Consider the following 17,355-nt stretch of genomic DNA (forward strand, 5'->3'; position numbering starts at 1 on the left):
CAATGCGGTCGCCTCCAGCAACCCCGAGTTCATGCATTGGTCTGAAAGGCCTATCAGCTGGAGTCGGGCCGATCACCCAGAGGTGATGCCGTCTCCTGGCTCCTACGCATTGGTGTTGGACGTCACCCTCGCGACGGAAAGGCGAGCTGCCCGTTTCTCCCGCATGCTGATTGATGGCGGAAGCAGTATCAACATACTGTACCACGACACCATGGAGAAGTTAAACCTCAAGGCAAAGCAGCTCATGCCAAGCCGGACTGTGTTCCACGGCATCGTACCCGGCCTGTCTTGTTCCCCAATCGACAAGATCAAGATCGATGTTCTCTTCGGAGACAAGGATCACTTTCGCCGAGAAGCGATCTGGTTCGAAGTAGTGGACCTAGAAAGCCCTTACCACGCCTTGCTTGGTCGACCTGCCCTGGCCAAGTTCATGGTTGTGCCCCACTACGCCTACCTCAAGATGAAGATGCCGAGTTCAAAGGGGATCATCACTGTAGCCGGAGACTACAAGAAGTCCATCGAGTGCGCTGCAGCCAGCAGCCGACTGGCCGAGTCCCTCGTGGTTGCTGAAGAGAAGAAGATGCTGGATCGAGTCGTGGCCATTTGCCGGCAAGCAGCCGGCCCTGTCCCCCAACCCCAAGGAATATGATGCCCAGGGCTCCTTCCAGCCGGCCAAGGAGACAAAGAAGATACCTCTGGACCCGGAGAAACCGGAGAGGTTTGCTATCATTGGTGCAAACCTGGACAGTAAATAGGAAGGCGAGCTCGTCGGCTTCCTCCGTGAGAATCGAGACATCTTTGCATGGTCCTCAAAGGACATGCCGGGTGTTCCGAAGGATTTCGCCGAGCACAAGCTACACGTCTGAGCGGACACGAAACCAGTCAAGCAGCCTCTCCGCCGACTGTCGGAGGAGAAGAGAAGGATCGTAGGAGAAGAGATAGCCCGGCTTCTGGCCGCCGGCTTCATTATGGAGGTGTTTTTTCCAGAGTGGCTTGCCAACCCGGTCTTGGTGTAGAAGAAGAACAACAAACATCGTATGTGTATAGATTACACCAGCCTCAACAAAGCCTACCCCAAAGATCCGTTTGCCCTACCACGGATTGATCAAGTGATAGACTCCACAGCCGGATGCGAGCTGTTGAGTTTCTTGGATGCATACTCAGGATACCACCAGATTAAGTTGGACCCAGCCGACCGCCTGAAGACCGCCTTCATCACACCATTCGGAGCTTTCTGCTACCTGACTATGACATTCGGCTTGAGGAATTCCGGTGCCACTTTTCAGTGTTGCATGCAGAAATGCCTCCTCAAGCAACTCGGCATAAATGCCCACGTCTATGTAGACAATATTGTGGTGAAGACGGAGAAGCGCGGCACCCTGCTGGAAGACCTCAAAGAAACATTTGCCAACTTGCACCGATTCCAGATCATGCTCAACCTCGAGAAATGCGTGTTCGGAGTACCAGTCGGCCAGCTTCTAGGCTTTTTGGTCTCCGAACGCGGCATTGAGTGCAACCCTGTGAAGATCAAGGCCATTGAGAGAATGGAAATTCCCACCAAGTTGCGAGACGTTCAGAAGTTCACCTGATGCCTGGCCTCCCTAAACCGCTTTATTTGCCGGCTAGGGGAGAAGGCTCTTCCCCTGTACCGACTCATGAAGAAATCCACCCACTTCGAGTGGAACGACCAAGCAGACCAAGCTTTCCACGAGTTGAAGAAGATGCTAACCACTCCACCTGTCCTGGCAGCGCCGACTGAGAAGGAGCCCATGCTCCTCTACATTGCTGCGACTAGCCGAGTGGTCAGTACAGTCATCGTGGTCCAGCGCCTAGAAGAAGGCCGAGCTCAGTTGGTTCAGAGGCCGGTATATTATTTAAGCGAAGTACTGTCCACCTTGAAACAAAACTACCCGCACTACCAGAAGATGTGCTATGGAGTGTACTTCGCTGTCAAGAAGCTGAAGCCCTACTTTCAAGAGCATCCCATCACGGTCGTATGCACCGCCCCGCTTGCCGAGATCATAGGCAGCCGGGATGCATCCGGCCGGGTGGCTAATTGGGCCATTGCGCTGGCTCCTTACACGATCTTTTACCAGCCCCGCACCGCCATCAAGTCCCAAGCATTGGCCGACTTCCTTGTCGACTGGGCCGAGACCCAGTACCTACCGCCGGCTCCCGACTCCACTCATTGGCGGATGCACTTTGACGGGTCAAAGATGCGCACCGGCTTGGGAGCCGGCATCGTCCTCGCCTCTCCCAAGGGCGACAAGCTCAGATACACATTGCAAATCCATTTTGCCGCCTCCAACAATGTGGCTGAGTACGAGGCGCTCATACACGGGCTCCGGCTAGCCAAAGAACTCAGCATATGCTGGATCCTGTGTTATGGTGACTCGGACTTGGTGGTCCAGCAGTCATTTGGCGACTGGGACACCAAGGACGCAAACATGGCGAGCTATAGATTCCTCGTCCAGCAGATCAGTGGATACTTTGAAGGGTGCGAGTTCCTCCACGTGCCACGGGCCGACAACGAGCAAGCGGATGCCCTGGCACGGATCGGCTCCACCCGACAAGCTATACCAACCGGTGTCTCTCTCCAGCGCCTCCTCAAACCGTCTGTCAAGCCGTCTCCAGAATCGGACTCTATCTTTGTACCGCCTACCCCTGATGCAGTCGGATCCGACTGGGGGAACCCAGCAGGCGGCTCAGGGACTTCGACAAGCGGCCCGGGGACTGCCATAGTCGCACCCGGCTCGGGGACTTCAAAACCCGGCACGGGGACTGCAGCAGTCAGCCCGGGGACTGCAGCGACACAAGAGGCGGTGGCCGACTCCAACTCTCCACCACCCAACCCACCCACCCGGGTCACAGTAGCCGTATTGACTACAGAAGAAGTCACAGCTCCATCATGGGCCCAGCCCATCCTCTACTTCCTAGTAAATAGAAAGCTGCCGACTGATGAGATCTCGGTCAGACTAGTTCCACGTCGAGCCAGAGCATACGCAATAATAAACAGAGAACTTGTTAAGCGTAGCGTCACTGGAGTCTTCCAGCGCTGCGTCGAGCTAGAGAAGGGCATAGCAATCCTCAAGGATATCCACCAAGGCGAATGCGGCCACCACGCAGCCTCAAGATCACTTGTCGCCAAAGCTTTCCGCCATGGTTTCTTCTGGCCGACTGCTTTGGAAGATGCCAAGGAATTAGTCAAATGCTGCAAAGGGTGCCAAGTCTTCAGCTCCAAGCAACACCTGGCGGCTTCTGCACTCAAGACCATCCCCCTCACCTGGCCCTTTGCCGTTTGGGGGCTGGACATGGTGGGCCCATTCAAGACAGCCCGCGGCGGCATGACACATTTGCTTGTCGCCATGGAAAAATTCACCAAGTGGATTGAAGCAAAGCCAATCAATAAGCTGAACGGGCCGACTGCCGTGACATTCGTCGCAGACATCACTACTCGGTATGGTGTACCACACAGCATCATCACCGACAACGGCATGAATTTTGCCAAGGGAGCACTGGCACGTTTCTGCGCGACACAGGGCATCCGACTGGACTTAGCGTTCGTTGCCCACCCGCAGTCAAACGGCCAGGTCGAGCGAGCAAATGGCCTCATCCTCTCCGGCATCAAACCCGGACTGGTTGTACCACTGGAGCGTTCGGCCGGCTGCTGGCTCGATGAGCTGCCGGCTGTCCTCTGGAGTCTATGTACTACCCCGAACAAGTCAACTGGCTTCACTCCTTTCTTCCTTGTATATGGTGCCGAGGCTGTCATCCCAACTGACATCGAGTTCGACTCGCCTCGGGTCACCATGTACACGGAGGCGGAGGCCAAGGAAGCGCGAGAAGACGGCGTCGACCTGCTGGAAGAAGGCCGACTGTTAGCACTCAGTCGGTCCGCCATCTACCAGCAGGGTTTGCGCCGTTACCACAACCGGAAGGTCAAGCCAAGATCCTTCCAAGAGGACGATCTTGTGCTCCGGCTGATCCAGCGAACAGCCGGCCAGTACAAGCTCTCGGCCCCTTGGGAAGGCCCTTTCGTCATCAGCAAGGCCCTAGGCAATGACTCCTACTACCTGATCGACGCACAGAAGCCGAGAGCACACAAAGAGGGATGATTCCGGCAAGGAGTCGGAACGACCATGGAACGCCAATCTCCTGAGAAGATTTTACAGTTAAAAGCAGTATGTATCATGCTACCTTTTTTGTATTAAGTACGAGACAATGGGCCCCCCGAGGCGCACTCGGGGACTGCCCTCCTTTATCTATGAATGACGAGTGTCATACCCATGAATGTACTATTACATTTGATTCTCTATCTGGCACCGGGTTCGACTAGTCGGCCCGGGGACTGGCCGCCTTGATTTATATTAAAAGTTCTACCGGAAGTCAGACAAGTAGTGTGCCAGCACCCAAGCCCTCTCTTGTCGTAAGTCGCAGCTCGAAGAACCGACTATCCGACTGGCAAGAGCCAAAGGCAGGAAAGGATGCCCACACGAAAAACGGCTAAGGACTAATGAACTTATATAACACAAGCCGGCCTCCAACCACGCCTACCGGCTGTCAAAACAGCCGGCTGGCCGGCTTCCCAGTCACTTCGCTACAATCCAAGAAAGCTAGAGTACTTGCCCTCCCAACCAGCCAAGCACTTCTCCAGCCACAGACTGCAGAGCAGCTGTCCGGCTGGGAAAGTGGAAACCAAGGGAGGGCGGCAAAGGAAACAGCCAAAGGATGAAAAGCAAGAACAATGGAAAGCCAAACACATGCATGATTATATTTACACATAAGGCCTTCAACAGGCCGGCAGTCAATATAGTTCGAATACATCCCCAGTGGGTGGAACTGCGCAAACTTAACGAAATATTGTTCAAAGCATAATAAAACAGGAAAGTAGAGGTGGCAGATTAGACTAAGGGCGCAGCAGGGGAGCCGGGCTGGTCGGTGGAGACGGCAGCGCCGGCTGGAGGAGTGGCCGGCTGGCGAGTCTCGGCTTGATCATCGCCGCTTGCAGGCGGTGCGCTCGTACACGCCTTGTTGCTGGAGGCACGGTCAAGCTGAGGTTGGCCGGCTGCTCCACCATCTGGCACGGCGTCTTCACCCTCCTCCTCCTCCTCCTCGCCCTCGTCGCTGGAGTCGATCTCCTCCGCCGAGTCCTCACCATCTACTGGGTTCAGCCCGAACCACTCCTCCAGCTGGGCAACGCCGTTGTCATCCACCTCAGGAGCAAAGGCGCTGGTGTCGGTGTAGTCGGCGATCGCCGAGGCTCGCTGGATGATAGCCGGCCGCACCGGCTCCAGCTCCGTGTCGGCCTCCTGCCGCCAGGTGGCCAGCTGGTCCAATCTCAGCTCGGGATACCAGGCCTTGACGAACTCCAGCGCCCGCCTGGCGCCTGACCGAGCCGCAGAAGCCTTCCAGGCCTCGAAGCGGCCGGCCGCTACCTCCAGCCAGTCGGCAGTCCGACTGGGGGTGCGGGGAATCACCTCGACGGGCCAGAGAGTGGCCAGCACCTATGCCCCAACACACTGAAGCCGGCAGAGCATACGGTGAGCCGGCTGGAGTCGGGCTTGAATCGCCAGGAGCTGTTCCTCAAGCGACCGACGAGCGTTCAGCGCGATCTCAGCGCCAGCCTGCCTTTGCGCCTCGCGGTGGGCCTCGACGACCTGGTTGGCGGCAGTAGAGTAGCCAGGGAAGTACTCTGCACAAGAAAGAAAGAGAAAGAAGAGAAAAATACCAAGTCAGAGAGTGAACCAAACGGCAAGCGGCAAGCAAGGAACGAAGAAGAGGGTGGCCTAACGTCAACCAAGTCTTCGATCTGGCCGTAGCCATTGATCAACGACTGCCTCGCCTCGGCCCAGCTCACCGGCTCGGTCTCATATTCGGCTTGGAGGGCGGCCTCGCTATCCTGCACCGCCTTCAGGGCCGCCTTGTGGCTCTCCTCCTGGTCGGCCAGCTTCTTGACCAGGCGGTCACACTCCTGGGCCAAGGCGTCGAACTCGGCTTCCTTAGCGGGAAGGGCGGCCTGAGTCCCACCCAGCTGCTCCCTCAGTTTGGCGTTGGCCGCTGCAGATATGGCAGAGAAGAAAAGAGCAATAAGAAAGAAGTCGTCAAGAAAGATCCGACCCGACTGCTCAGCAGTCGGCCCGAATCTCGGGGACTACACCCAGTGGGTGCGCTGACGCGCCCTCACGTGAGATAAAAGATGAGGCACTTACCCCGGCTCTCAGATAGATCAGCATTCTTCTGGGTCAGCTCCCGAGCCTGGGAGTTGAAGGCAGCCGCATGGAGGTTGTGGTAGTCCTGCAAGTTAGACAGAGAAGCGAATAAGAACAAGATAGCAAACAAAGCCTACTAGGAAGTTGCAAGCCGCCTGCTCAGCAGCCGACTCGGAACTCGGGGACTACACCCAGTGGGCGCGCTGACGCGCCCCCACGGAAGGAACCAAGATCAAGAAGCAAAAAAGGGAAGACTTACCCGAATGGCCGCCCGTGTCGCGAGAAACTCATCATTATACTGCCTCAGCACCGCGGCCTGGGACTGAAGCCGGTTCCGGACTTCTTGCGCTGCCACATTCACCACGGTCGTCCCGCCACCCGGCGTCCACCCAGAGCTGGCGCTGGCCGCCTCCACGTCCTGGGCCGACGAGCTGGAGCCCGCGGCCTTCTGCGGGTCCGGAGCCGAGGTTGCCTTCCCCGCGCGCTGGCGCGATGGCGATTGGACCACCAGGTCCGTCCTCACAACCGGCTCGCCCCCAGCCGATTGCGCAGGCGGCGCGTTAGGCCGGCTGCCTTGGGCCCCCCGGTCGGCGAGAATGGTGCCGCCTCCCTCTCCTGGACGACGATGTCGTCCTCCCCTCTCCAACCCCGGCAGGTCACCGCCGGCTTCCTCCGGCGGGGGCTCCGGGATCTCGGGCGCCGTGACACGCAGGGGGGTGACAAGCAAGGCCCCCTCCGCTGTCGTCGCGGCTGCAGCCTCCGCCTGGGCCTTGGCCGCCGCGTCGGCACGCGCCTTCGCCGACTCCTCCTCCTCCTGTGCCGCCTTGACGGCAGCCGCCCTCAGCTCCTCCGCCTCCCGCTCCTCCCACGCCCCGCGCACATTTCGCTCTGTCGCCGCTTGAAGCTCGGCGCGGGGGTCCACATGGCGGGTGCTCCCGGATCCTCCCGGCGATCCAACCACGGAGGCGGCAGCAACCCGCTCAAGAGAAAGCGGAGCCCTGATTTTTGAGACAAGACAAGGATTCAGAAATCGACAAGAAAAGAAGAAAGAGTATGCAAAAGAATCTACACTTATGCCGACACCGTTTGCGGCTGCTTCACCACCTTGCAGAAGCGGGCCGCCTTCGCGGCCGCCTCATCCCGCCTGGTCGCCGCCGCCCCGCCCTTGGGCTTCTTCGGCCGACTGCCGAACAAGCCCGACGCGGCCCGGCGCTTCTGCGCGCCGCCTCGAGCAGGCGGCGCGGCGGAGGAACCCGCGCCATGGCCGGACGCCGGCTGGCGGCGTGGGACGATCTCCGCCTCATCGTCATTCAGCCAGTCGTCGAAGCTGACTCCAAGCCCGGAGCCGCCTGCTTCGCCACGCGCTTCGCCGCCTCCTGCCTCGGTGTTGTCGTCCATGGTGGCTGCCCCCATGTCGGGGTCCTCCAAGTCATGCTCCGCCCGGTCGGGGAGAAATCGGCGATCCGCCCCCGTCCCGGCCGCAGGTTGAAAGAGAGGGCTCTGCCAAGACGTGCCGACTGGTCAGAGTCGACCAAGAAAAACTTGGCGACAAAACTAAGAGAAGAAAGGATAAAGAAAGCATACCGTAGGCGGGGGATGAGCATGGGAGTACGGCTCCTTGCCAAACCGCCACTCTGCGGAGAGCTTGCAGTTCGCAAGATAATTCACCATATGAGCCACCTCATCGTGAGGCATATCCTTGGTGCACATCCGACTCGGATCGAGTTGGCCGCTCATCTGACAGATCAGATGAGGGCAGCTTTGAAGCGGAAGCACCCGACGCGCGACGAAGGCGGCCAGCAGGTCGGACCCAGTCAAGCCCTCCGACTGGATCATTACCCGAAGTCGGGCGACGGCTGCGGCTCCAGCCGGCGACAGCGTCACGGCCCGATAGGACCACTGGGGCCGCCTCCCAGCCGGCGGGCCGGCTACGTAAGCCGGCAAGTTGACGTAGTCGCCTTGCGGTGCGATGTTATGCACGTAGAAGTACGACTTCTGCCAGCGCTTCACCGAATGGATCAGCGTGATGACGGGGAAGGGGTTGTCGGCTGCCGGCCTCCGCATCGCGATGAAGGCGCCGCTCTGAGCCGGCACGCCCTGCATGCGGGTGCCGAGCTTGGTTTGGAAGAATTCCCCCTAGAGCTCGAGGGTGGGGAGACCGCCAAGAAAGCCTTCGCACAGGGTGACGAAGGCGGACAGCGGCACCACCGTGTTTGGAGTGAGGTGGTGCGGCTGGAGCTGATAAAACTCGAGGAAGGAGCGGAAGAAAGTGCTCGCGGGCAGACCGAGGCCGCGCAGGAAGTGCGAGCGGAAGATTACCCGCTCGCCTTCCTCCGGTGCCGGCGTGATCTCCTTCTCCGGAAAGAGACGGACCCGCACCTGGTCTTTGCCGGGCAACCGCTGCGTCTTGCGGAGGAAGTCGATGTGGTCCATATGGACGTTGGAGCCGTCCCAGTCTCCGCCGTACTGCATGGTGGCGAGAAGTTGGCGAGAAAGGATGCGGCGGCGGAGGAAGCACGGCCCCGCAGCGACAAAGCTGCGGGGTGATGCGAAGATTGGCGGGACGGCGCGGCGGCGAGATGCTGCTGCGATGGAAAGGAGGAGGAAGAAGATGGCGGAGGGAGGAGGAGCGTGCGAGCGTCTGCCGCTTGCCCTCCCCCCCTACTTATAGCCTCGTGCGGCGAAGCCGAGCAGGCAAGGCATGGGGGGGGGAACGTGGAATTAACTGCGCCCACTCCCCCACGTCCCGCGATTATTGCGCCCTAACGGCGTGCAGAAACTGCCGCCAGAAGGTGTGCGGCCAGCTTTGGGCCACAGAGAATCCGCGCCTGGGCCTAGGCGTAGGAGTGGTGGGCCCCCGGCCTGCGGCGACGTCCTGTCGCGCGCGTGGGTTGGCAGGCTTTTTTCAGCCGGAGGATGCCACGTGGTTCGCGGGCGGCGAGCGGCCGGCCCACAGCCCGGCGTGCGCACCAACTGACTCCCGCCGTCAGACTTTAGAAATTTCGCCAAGACGGCGCACCCAACCGAAGCCGGCTCCCAGCTGCTGGCTCGTCAAGATAAGAAGCTGACCGAGCTTCTCGACCTCCTCTCAGCCTCGAAGCCCAACCAGCTTCGGGGACTACTGTCGGAGTAAATGGCCACGGGTAGCCTAACCGACTCCCCCTGGCTCTTCAAAAAATTATCAGCCCAATCGAGCCTTCAAGCATCCAGAGCATGGGGCCGCCTTCCTCCGGCCGGCTATCCCCAGGGCCGACTACCAGAAGGCGACCGGGCCTCAAAAACCTTCCCGAAGAAAGCTACGAGAAGGCCGACTCCAGGAAGCCGGCCATGAGAGGACCGACTCCCAGAAGCCGGCCCAGACTGCACCCACCAAGACTTCATCCACATAATGGTGATAAGACGGGGCGTGGCCGCAGTACCGCCCACTACCCCCGAATCCCGGAACAAGCATGGCCACAGGGCGCCGTACGGGTCAGCCATCCCCCGTCCGGCGCGGCACTGTAGCCATGTTGACCTCGACGTCACCCACGACAGGCGCCAGTACGACCCGCGGGCGGCGGGCCCCTTTAGCCAGAGAGATGCTCGAAGGCGGCCCGGCCTCCCCTAGTCGGCCTGGGGCGTAGCCGGCTACCTCCCTCCCTCGAAACATGTGCCTCATTAAGGAGACAAGACGAGGTGAGGCTACAGTGAGAGCCCGCAAGGCGGCGACACTATGGCCACGCTTACCTTGACAAAGCCCTCGTCATCAGGGGCGAGGCAACAGTAACCAGCCGCCGACAAGGCCCCCAAGCGGTGGGACCGGCCTGTCGGCCAAGAGGCCGGCAGCCGGCAGGACCCACCAGTCGGCGGACCCCAATGGCCGGCGGAGAAGCCGGCGAGCACAGACACTGACGGCTGGGACTCGCGCCCAGCCGGATTACCATTGTACCCCTGGGGGGTAGGCCTATATAAACCCCCCGGGACACCCATGCAAAGGGTTGAGCTCACATAGTTTCACACACCACATAGAGAGAAAAGGAGAGCTAGCCTTGCCCTTCTTCTTCCCCTAGCCAAACAGCTCAAGGAGCACTTGTAGCTACTTGTATTGATCTAGTGATCATGCGGAGACCCCGCAGAGCAGGACTAGGGGTGTTATCTCCATGGAGAGCCCCGAACCTGGGTAAGATCCGTCGGCGTGCATGTCTTCGCCTTATCCCGTTTCCAGGCACCGGTGATGTCTTACTGGCTCCCACAATGATAAGCCACCCGTTGGCATATGTCGCACCTACCACCCGACAGATACCTTGGTTCTCAAAAGCAGGGGAAATACTTACGCTACTTTACTGCATCACCCTTTCCTCTTCATGGGAAAACCAACGCAGTGCTCAAGAGGTAGCACGTCCCCTTCCTAGGCCTCGCCGTCGTCCACCGCCCTGGTGCTCTCGGCGCGGCGTGGTCAACGTGGTCAAGGAACGGCTTCCATCGGACGTGGACTGTACGTGGTGAGGCTGACAGCTGGGTCCATGGCCGCAGCAAGGAAGTGCCTCCTTATTACGCGCAAAATAATTATTCCTCCACCTGACAGCGTAGACCCACCGGACGGGCCACCGTATTTCATGAGAAAACGTTTCCCCCTGACTTCTGGGACCCACCAGCTACATCTTCGCATGCAAGGAAGTGCGTCCGGGCAAAAAAAAGATTCACCCCCTGACTGCTGGCACCCACCAACTACATCTTCGCATGCAAGGAAGTGCCTGACAGTCGGGACCCACCTGGTCGAAGCGTACGTAGCGTTGTCATTCTTGTCGCGAACGTGTACGTACATACTGGTCGATGTAGAGGCGCGCACGTGTCGTAGTAGAGGCACGCACGTAGCATGTACACGTACGTACATCGGCCTGTGTGCAAGAAAGAAAATACGGCCACGTACGTACATACGGGCAGGGTCTCGAATGCTTACTCGCGCATACGTACGGCCAGGGCTCGTGTACATGGCTGGGTCGAAACGGAGAAACTGGGTCGTCGTCGTGTTCTTGGGGAGCCAACCGGCTGGGTCGGAAAAAGAATGCGTCGTCGTGTTCATCGGGAGGGCTTGGACGGAACAGTCGATGGAAACGAGGCCTGGTGTACCGCAGAACGGAGGAAACGGCCTTGTGTTCGACCGGCCACGTTTGAAACGGGATCCTGTTCATCGGGAGGGGTCTGGCGTACCACAAAACGGAGGAAACGTACCTCCTATGGTCGAAACGGGGGTCTTGTTGATCGGAGGGGTGTGGCGTACCGCAAAACAGAGGAAACAGACTTGTGTTGGAGCGCTACGGTCGAAACGGGGGTCCTGTTCATTGGGAGGGTTGTGGCGTACCGCAAAACGGGACTCCACTGGATATTGTTCATCTCCACCGTCGACCCCCTTCAGCCTCCACGGGGTACTGTTCATCCACCGTCGACCTCCTCCAGCCTCCACCTGCGACTGTTCATCCACGGGCTCCTGTTCATCCAGCCTCCACCGCGCGCTACTCCACCGGCTACTGTTCAACCAGCCCTCTCCATGGGGTCCTGTTCAACCACCCCTCCACAGGCTACTGTTCATCCAGCCCTCCACCATCTACTGTTCATTCAGCCCTCCACGGGGTGGTCCTGTTCATCCTGCCCTCCATGGGGTCCTATTCATCCAACCCCAACCGGCTCGATCGATCGGGTCCTGTTCATCCAGAGGCAACACCACGGGGTCCTGTTCATCCACCCCCACCGAGAACTGTTCATCCACCCCCCAACAACGTTCACTGTTCATCCAGAGGCAGCATCGATCAACTTCAGTTAGCAGCAGTAGCGAAGGAATCGCTCGATCGGGTTCAGTTAACAGCCATCGATCGATCGCTCGGGTTCAGTAACGCGTAGCCTGCAGTGCAATCGCTCGGGTTCAGTTAGAGCCCAACGCCTCGCTCGGGTTCAGTTAGAGCCCAACGCCTCGCACCCACGCGCATGCGTGTACGAGAGAAACGCACATCGCTCGGCCCCGACCACCCACCGTAATCGGGAACACCCCGCTATTTTCCTCGCCCTCGCTTCTACCATGGTTTTTCCGTCATGGACGGCCCAAAGAATGTCATGCAGCTGCATCTCCGACCCGCCCAAGACGAAAAACCCATTTTCTATCATGATTTTTTGTCATAGAAGTAGGACCCCACCACATCTATGATGATACTGGGTTTTGTCACAATTATCGTCATAGAAGTCTCATAAGTATGACAGGAAAAAAATTCGTTCGGCCCAAAATGTCGCGGATGTGACTTTTTTTGTAGTGGAAGCAGCAGGTGTCATTCGTGAGGTACGGTACCCAGAATGGCTGGCAAACCCCGTCATTGTCCCCAAGAAGGGCGAGAAGGAAAGCATGTGTGTCGACTTCACCAACCTCAACAAAGCCTGCCCCCAAGACCCGTTCCCGCTCCCGCGCATCAACAAGATCGTCGACTCCACCGCCGAGTGCGACCTGCTGTGCTTCCTGGATGCATTCTCAGGCTACCACCAGATCAAGATGGCGGTGGAGGACATAGAGAAGACGGCCTTCTCTACCCCGTGCGGGGTATACTGCTACACCTGCATGCCGTTCGGACTACGCAACGCAGGGGCGACCTTCCAGCGGTTGATGCACATCGCCCTGGGCCAGCAGCTAGGGAGGAACGCAGAAGCCAATGTCGATGACATCATGGTAAAATCTCGGCAAGCAAGAACCCTCATTCAGGACCTAGAGGAGACCTTCACTAGCCTGCGCCAGGTGGACCTGCGGCTCAACCCAGAGAAGTGTGTGTTTGGTGTCCCTTCCAGCAAGCTGCGGGGCTTCCTCTGTCACACCGGGGGATCGAGGCCAATCCGGAGAACGTCAAGGCAATAAAAGACATGAGCCCACCGCAAACCCTGAAGGAAATGCAGAAGCTCGCGGGCTGCGTGACCTCGTTGGGGCGCTTCATCTCAAAGCTGGGGAGCGCGCCTTGTCGTTCTTCAAGCTGATGAAGAAGAAGGACCCGTTCGAGTGGACCCCAGAGGCTGACCTGCCGTTTCAAGACCTCAAGAGATACTTGACCAGCCCACCGGTGATGGTAGCGCCCCGTCCCCTCCAGCCCCTGGTGCTCTACCTGGCTGCCACGCCTGACTTAGCCAACGCGGCGCTAGTGGCCGTTCGGGAGGAGCGACAGGCCAAGAGCGTGCCGCGTAGTGCCGCACCGTCGGCCGAGATGACGCGGCACCATGGCGACGCTGCTAAAGCCACGACGATGCCCGCAGATGATCAGGCCCTGCAAGACGGCGTTCCTGGGCCTGCGGAGGCCCCGGCGCGAGACCAAGCTCCTGAGGATAGCCCACCTCGGGAAGCGCCAAAACCCCCAGACGGCATAGGGTCCATCAATGATCCCGCCCTCATCGAACACCCGGTGTACTTGTCAGCATGGTGTTGCGGGACGCAAGGGCGCAATACCCCATGCCACATAAGCTCTTGCTTGCACTCCTGGTGGCCTCACGCAAGTTGTGTCATTATTTTCAAGGCCACCCGATTAAGGTCGTCTCAGCCTACCCACTGGAGAGGGTGCTCCGGAGCCCCAACGCTGCAGGAAGAGTCGCCGAGTGGAACATCGAATTGCAAGCATCTCAGCTGGAGTTCAGCACAACCAGGATCATCAAGGGAGCCGCCCTCGCCAACTTCGTGGCTGAATGGACCGACGCTCCAGAGCCTGAAGCAGACGACAGCCGATCCCTCTCGCCAGGAAGTGAAGCACCGGATGGCTGGATCATGAACTTCGATGGCGCTTTCGCACGCCAAGGCGCGGGGGCTGGCACCGTGCTCATCTCCCCCACTCAAGAAAAGCTATACTACGCCGTGCAGCTCTACTTCCAGCGGGGCAAGAAGGTCTCCAACAACATCGCGGAATATGAGGGGTTGATCACCGGCCTCAAGGCCGCCGCGGCCTTGGGGGTAAAGCATCTCACCATCAAGGGCGACTCGCAGCTCCTCATTAACTTATCCAACAAGGTGTATGAGCCGAGGGACGAGCACATGGAGGCATACCTCGTGGAAGTGCGTAAGATGGAGAAGCAATTCATGGGCCTGGAGCTACAGTACGTGCCTCGCGGCACGAACAAGGAAGCGGACGACATCGCCAGAAGGGCATCCAAGCGCCTGCCCCAGGAGCCCGTCATCTTCGAGGAGCAGCTTTTCAAGCCTTCGACAACACCCCCATTTGCGGGGCTGCATCATCTCGGGAGGGGCTCCCCCAACCACCAGCCTCGAGAGCCCCCGTCTATGGCCCGACCACAGGATCACGCCTGCTCCTGGCGCTCGAGCCTCGGGAGGGGTGCTGGACCGAGGAGTTCAGGGCGTACCTGATGCGAGGGACACTGCCGGAGAAAGAGGAGGACGCGGAGCGCGTGGCCCGGCAGGCTACGGCATACTGCATGCAGGATGGTGAGCTATATAGAAAGCGACCAAATGATGTTGCCTTGCGATGCAGCTCCAGGGAGCAGGCGAACGAGCTGCTAGCTGACATAAATGGCAGAGACCGCGGGCAACACTCATCGTCACGTACCCTAGTCGGCAAGGCGTTCCGCAGCGGGTTCTACTTGTCCACGGCACTCAACGACGCAGCGGGTCCTGCGAGGCCTGCCAATTCCATGCCAAGCAAATCCACCTGCCGGCCCAGGGCCTCCAGACTATCCCACTTTCGTGGCCATTCGCGGTCTGGGGGCTGGATATCCTGGGTCCGTTCCCTCGAGCTCCCCGGGGCTACCGCTACCTCTATGTCGCCATCGACACATTCACCAAATGGGCAGAGGTGGAAGCCGTCCGCACCATCCCAGCTGGATCGGCAGTTAAGTTCATCAAGGGCCTCGTGAGCCGGTTTGGGGTTCCTAACCGCATCATCACCGACAACGGCTCGCAGTACACTAGCACTCTCTTCAGGACCTATTGTGCTAACCTTGGAACGCAGATTTGCTACGCTTCGGTGGCGCACCCCAGGAGCAATGGCCAAGCCGAGCGCACCAATGCCGAGGTCTTGAGAGGCCTCAAGACCAGGACCTTCAAGAAGAAGCTCGAAGCCTGCGGCAAGGGCCGGCATGACAAGCTCTAGTCCGTGTTGTGCTCCATCCGCACCACCGCAACCAAGCCAACAGGCAAGACCCCGTTCTTCCTCGTGTACGGAGCAGAAGCGGTTCTCCCTCACGAAGTCAGGCATCGCTCCGCATGGGTCCTGGCATTTGATGAGATGCAGCAGGACGCCATGCGGGGGGTGGACCTTGTGCTGGGGGAGGAACGCTGAGGGAGTCCTGGATTAGGGGGTCCTCGGACAGCCGGACTATATACTTTGGCCGGATTGTTGGACTATGAAGATACAAGATTGAAGACTTCGTCCCGTGTCCGGATGGGACTCTCCTTGGCGTGGAAGGCAAGCTTGGCAATTCGGATATGTAGATCTCCTCCCTTGTAACCGACTCTGTGTAACCCTAGCCCCCTCCAGTGTCTATATAAACCTGAGGGTTTAGTCCGTAGGACAACAACAATCATAATCATAGGCTAGCTTCTAGGGTTTAGCCTCTACGATCTCGTGGTAGATCAACTCTTGTAATACTCATATCATCAAGATCAATCAAGCAGGAAGTAGGGTATTACCTCCATCGAGAGGGCTCGAACCTGGGTAAACATTGTGTCCCCCGCCTCCTGTTACCATTAGCCTTAGACGCACAGTTCGGGACCCCTACCCGAGATCCACCGGTTTTGACACCGACATTGGTGCTTTCATTGAGGGTTCAACTGTGCCGTCACTATAAGGCTTGATGGCTCCTTTGATCATCGGCAGCGATGCGATCCAGGGTGAGGTTTTTCTCCCCGGACAGATCTTCGTATTCGGCGGCTTCGCACTGCAGGCCAACTCGCTTGGCCATCTGGAGCAGATCGAGAGCTACGCCCCTGGCCGTCAGGTTGGAAACTTAAACTATAATGCCGACATCCACGGAGACTTGATCTTCGACGGATTCGAGCCCATGTCAGGTGCGCCGCACAGTCACGACGAGCATGACTTAGCTCTGCCGTCAGACGGTGTTCGGGAGATCACACTTGTGGCTACTCCGGCCCTCAATCCGGAGCAGATTGCGCCGTCCGAGGACGGGTGGATGGACCCCGCCACGGAGGCCGCACACTCAGTGGCGATAGAGCCGAATACTGATTTCACCTCCTATGAGACCTGTGTTGACGGATCCTTGGATTCGTCCCCGGCCACGGGCTCCGAACCGCCAGCGTCCGTGCCTATCGAATCTGATTGGGCGTCGATCATGGAGTTTTCCTCCGCGGATATCTTTCTGCACTCGCCCTTGGGCGATGTACTAAATTCATTAAGGTCTCTCTCCTTGTCAGGAGGCCCTTGGCCAAACTATGTCTGGCTCGAGTGGGAAGCGGACGACGAAGAAATTCGTTCCCCGCCCACCACCCACTTAATAGCCACTGTCGACGACTTAACCGACATGCTCGATTTCGACTCTGAAGACATCGACGGTATGGACGACAATACGGGGGAGGAATAGGAACCACCGCCCACAGGGCGCTGGACTGCCACCTCATCATATGATATATACATGGTGGACACCCCCAAAGAAAGCGATGGAAATAAGGCAACAGAGGATAATCCCCTCGAGAAGCAATCTAAGCACCGGCGTCAACGGCGCCGCTCTAAGCCCCGCCATAGCAAAGACGGCGATACCGGCACAAGAGACAATAACGTTGCGGATAGTACCGAAGACGAAGATAATCCCCTCCAGCCAGGCCTCGAGCGGGAGGATGGGCAAGCTAGCCCTAAGGAACAGGCAGCAGATGGAGAATCAGAGGATGACAATTACACGCCTCTCTCCGAAGACGAGGTGAGCCTCAGCGACGAAGAATTTATCGTGCCTGAGGATCACGTCGAACAGGAGCGCTTCAAGCGCCGGCTTATGGCCATAGCAAAAAGCCTGAAGAAAAAGCAGCAGCAGCTTCAAGCCGGCCAAGATCTGCTAGCGGATAGATGGACTGAGGTCCTGGCGGCCGAGGAATACGAACTCGAGCGCCCAACCAAAAGTTACCCAAAGCGCAGGTTGCTACCCCAACTCGACGAGGAAGCATTAAATCCTACGCTTCCAGCGTATGATG

The sequence above is a fragment of the Triticum aestivum genome, chromosome 2D (genome assembly GCF_018294505.1).
Source record: "Triticum aestivum cultivar Chinese Spring chromosome 2D, IWGSC CS RefSeq v2.1, whole genome shotgun sequence".
NCBI lineage: Eukaryota > Viridiplantae > Streptophyta > Magnoliopsida > Poales > Poaceae > Triticum > Triticum aestivum.